This window comes from Oncorhynchus keta, unplaced genomic scaffold (genome assembly GCF_023373465.1).
Source record: "Oncorhynchus keta strain PuntledgeMale-10-30-2019 unplaced genomic scaffold, Oket_V2 Un_contig_2145_pilon_pilon, whole genome shotgun sequence".
In the NCBI taxonomy this organism is placed as follows: Eukaryota; Metazoa; Chordata; class Actinopteri; order Salmoniformes; family Salmonidae; genus Oncorhynchus; species Oncorhynchus keta.
Genome location: NW_026282458.1, coordinates 67,501 through 72,427, shown reverse-complemented (window position 1 = coordinate 72,427; position 4,927 = coordinate 67,501).

Genomic DNA, 4,927 nt, shown 5'->3' with positions numbered 1-4,927 from the left:
TTAAACCATCCAGCCTTTAGATTAAACCATCCAGCCTTTAGATTAAACCTTCAGATTAAATCATCCAGCCTTCAGATTAAACCATCCAGCCTTCAATTTAAACCATCCAGCCTTTAGATTAAACCATCCAGCCTTTAGATTAAACCATCCAGCCTTCAGATTAAACCATCCAGCCTTCAATTTAAACCATCCAGCCTTTAGATTAAACCCTCCAGCCTTTAGATTAAACCATCCAGCCTTTAGATTAAACCATCCAGCCTTCAGATTAAACCTTCCAGCCTTTAGATTAAACCATCCAGCCTTTAGATTAAACCAGCCTTTAGATTAAACCATCCAGCCTTTAGATTAAACCATCCAGCCTTCAGATTAAACCTTCCTTTAGATTAAACCATCCAGCCTTTAGATTAAACCATCCAGCCTTTAGATTAAACCATCCAGCCTTCAGATTAAACCATCCAGCCTTCAGATTAAACCATCCAGCCTTCAGATTAAACCATCCAGCCTTTAGATTAAATCCAACCATTAAACCATCCAGCCTTCAGATTAAACCTTCCAGCCTTTAGAAAACCATCCAGCCTTCAGATTAAACCCTCCAGCCTTCAGATTAAACCATCCAGCCTTTAGATTAAACCATCCAGCCTTCAGATTAAACCATCCAGCCTTTAGATTAAACCATCCAGCCTTCAGATTAAACCATCCAGCCTTCAGATGAAACCATCAGATTAAACCTTCAGATTAAACCATCCAGCCTTTAGATTAAACCATCCAGCCTTCAGATTAAACCATCCAGCCTTTAGATTAAACCATCCAGCCTTCAGATTAAACCATCAGATTAAACCTTCAGATTAAACCATCCAGCCTTTAGATTAAACCATCCAGCCTTCAGATTAAACCCTCCAGCCTTCAGATTAAACCTTCAGATTTAACCTTCAGATTAAACCATCCAGCCTTTAGATTAAACCATCCAGCCTTCAGATTAAACCATCCAGCCTTTAGATTAAACCATCCAGCCTTCAGATTAAACCTTCAGATTAAACCTTCAGATTAAACCATCCAGCCTTTAGATTAAACCATCCAGCCTTCAGATTAAACCATCCAGCCTTCAGATTAAACCATACAGCCTTAAACCTTCAGATTAAACCATCCAGTCTTTAGATTAAACCATCCAGCCTTCAGATTAAACCAGATTAAACCATCCAGCCTTTAGATTAAACCATCCAGCCTTCAGATTAAACCTTCAGATTAAACCATCCAGCCTTTATATTAAACCATCCAGCCTTCAGATTAAACCATCCAGCCTTTAGATTAAACCATCCAGCCTTTAGATTAAACCATCCAGCCTTCAGATTAAACCTTCAGATTAAACCTTCAGATTAAACCATACAGCAGATTAAACCGCATTAATACAATACAGACTTTAAACTGTACACTGGTTTTTATTCTGCTTCCTTTTCAGCTGTAGAAAAACCGGCCTTGTTGGACACAGATCCTGATGTACAGGACAGATAAACCATCCTGGTGTACTGGCTCGGTCATAACATTAAACAGGACAGATAAACCATCCTGGTGTACTGGCTCGGTCATAACACTAAACAGGACAGGACAGATAAACCATCCTGGTGTACTGGCTCGGTCATAACATTAAACAGGACAGGACAGATAAACCATCCTGGTGTACTGGCTCGGTCATAACATTAAACAGGACAGATAAACCATCCTGGTGTACTGGCTCGGTCATAACATTAAACAGGACAGGACAGATAAACCATCCTGGTGTACTGGCTCGGTCATAACATTAAACAGGACAGGACAGATAAACCATCCTGGTGTACTGGCTCGGTCATAACATTAAACAGTACTGGACAGATAAACCATCCTGGTGTACTGGCTCGGTCATAACATTAAACAGGACAGATAAACCATCCTGGTGTACTGGCTCGGTCATAACATTAAACAGGACAGGTAAACCATCCTGGTGTACTGGCTCGGTCATAACACTAAACAGGACAGTAATATTGAACAGTACTGGACACAGCCTCTCCTACAGGGAGAGAGGAGGGACACATATTTAAAACAGTAGAATTGAAACAGGGTCCAGTCTACCTGTGTGACTCCAAAAGGACTGTCTGATTGGCTGGCCAGGAGAACTGAGAACTGACATGATCTCCATATTTAGAACTCTGTGTTGTCAGGCCAACCCAGGGAAACAGAGAAAGACAGGCAGTCATTTCACCCCAGGACAATCACACTAGGAACTAAAGCTGGGTCTGTAGCTGGCTGGTTGGTGGGCCACTGTGGAGGTCACTAGATCAACACACTAGGAACTAAAGCTGGGTCTGTAGCTGGCTGGCTGGTGGGCCACTGTGGAGAGTGTAACTAGATCAACACACTAGGAACTAAAGCTGGGTCTGTAGCTGGCTGGCTGGTGGGCCACTGTAGAGGTCACTAGATCAACACACTAGGAACTAAAGCTGGGTCTGTAGCTGGCTGGCTGGTGGGCCACTGTAGAGGTAACTAGATCAACACACTAGGAACTAAAGCTGGGTCTGTAGCTGGCTGGTTAGTGGGCCACTGTAGAGGTAACTAGATCAGCACACTAGGATCTAAAGCTGGGTCTGTAGCTGGCTGGTTGGTGGGCCACTGTGGAGGAGTGGAGGTAACTAGATCAGCACACTAGGATCTAAAGCTGGGTCTGTAGCTGGCTGGTTAGTGGGCCACTGTAGAGGTAACTAGATCAGCACACTAGGATCTAAAGCTGGGTCTGTAGCTGGCTGGTTGGTGGGCCACTGTGGAGGTCAGGTTATTAGATCAACACACTAGGATCTAAAGCTGGGTCTGTAGCTGGCTGGTTGGTGGGCCACTGTGGAGGAGTGGAGGTACTAGATCAAGCACACTAGGAACTAAAGCTGGGTCTGTAGCTGGCTGGCTGGTGGGCCACTGTGGAGGTAACTATATCAACACACAAGGAACTAAAGCTGGGTCTGTAGCTGGCTGGTTGGTGGGCCACTGTGGAGGAGTGGAGGTAACTAGATCAACACACTAGGATCTAAAGCTGGGTCTGTAGCTGGCTGGTTGGTGGGTCACTGTGGAGGAGTGGAGGTTACTAGATCAACACACTAGGAACTAAAGCTGGGTCTGTAGCTGGCTGGTTGGTGGGCCACTGTGAAGGTCACTAGATCAACACACTAGGAACTAAAGCTGGGTCTGTAGCTGGCTGGCTGGTGGGCCACTGTGGTCACTAGATCAACACACTAGGAACTAAAGCTGGGTCTGTAGCTGGCTGGCTGGTGGGCCACTGTGGAGGAGTGGAGGTTATTAGATCAACACACAGCAGTGGGCTGGGGAACTAGGAGAGAAGAGGGCAGTTTCAGCTCTCTGTTTAAGGGGGGTGTTAATTCAGGTGTCTTGGCTGGAAGCCAGGCTGGCCTTTTATTGGTCATTGACTGTACAATCACAGGGGAGAATATAGCTGTGTGGTGTGTGTAGCTGTGTGTGTGTGGTGTGTGTGGGCCACTGTGTGTGTGTGTGTATATGTGTGTGTGTGTGTGTGTGTGTGTGTGTGTGTCTAAACCAGCATAAAGGGATGGGTCTGGTGTGTTTTCCAGAGACTTCCAGGTTGAAATGAAGAAATGTTTTAGTTTCTGTTCTAGTTCAGAAAGTTTTCAATAGAGTCTGTTTAGGTTATGATGATGCTACCGGCAACACGCACGCAGACAGACAGACAGACAGACAGACAGACATTCCTCCCTATAGACCTGGTGTTAGTCAGTCCTTCCTAGACCTGGTGTTAGTCAGTCCTTCCTATAGACCTGGTGTTAGTCAGTCCTTCCTTTAGACCTGGTGTTAGTCAGTCCTTCCTATAGACCTGGTGTTAGTCAGTCCTTCCTATAGACCTGGTGTTAGTCAGTCCTTTCTATAGACCTGGTGTTAGTCAGTCCTTCCTATAGACCTGGTGTTAGTCAGTCCTTCCTATAGACCTGGTGTTAGTCAGTCCTTCCTATAGACCTGGTGTTAGTCAGTCCTTCCTATAGACCTGGTGTTAATCGGTCCTTCCTATAGACCTGGTGTTAGTCGGTCCTTCCTATAGACCTGGTGTTAGTTCCTTCCTATAGACCTGGTGTTAGTCTCCTTCCTATAGACCTGGTGTTAGTGGTCCTTCCTATAGACCTGGTGTTAGTCGGTCCTTCCTATAGACCTGGTGTTAGTCGGTCCTTCCTATAGACCTGGTGTTAGTCGGTCCTTCCTATAGACCTGGTGTTGTGGTCCTTCCTATAGACCTGGTGTTAGTCGGTCCTTCCTATAGACCTGGTGTTAGTCGGTCCTTCCTATAGACCTGGTGTTAGTCGGTCCTTCCTATAGACCTGGTGTTAGTCGGTCCTTCCTATAGACCTGGTGTTAGTCGGCCCTTCCTATAGACCTGGTGTTAGTCGGTCCTTCCTATAGACCTGGTGTTAGTCGGTCCTTCCTATAGACCTGGTGTTAGTCGGTCCTTCCTATAGACCTGGTGTTAGTCGGTCCTTCCTATAGACCTGGTGTTAATCGGTCCTTCCTATAGACCTGGTGTTAGTCGGTCCTTCCTATAGACCTGGTGTTAGTCGGTCCTTCCTATAGACCTGGTGTTAGTCGGTCCTTCCTATAGACCTGGTGTTAGTCAATATAGACCTGGTGTTAGTCCTGGTGTTAGTCGGTCCTTCCTATAGACCTGGTGTTAATCGGTCCTTCCTATAGACCTGGTGTTAATCGGTCCTTCCTATAGACCTGGTGTTAGTCAGTCCTTCCTATAGACCTGGTGTTAGTCAGTCCTTCCTATAGACCTGGTGTTAATCAGTCCTTCCTATAGACCTGGTGTTAGTCAGTCCTTCCTATAGACCTGGTGTTAGTCAGTCCTTCCTATAGACCTGGTGTTAGTCAGTCCTTCCTATAGACC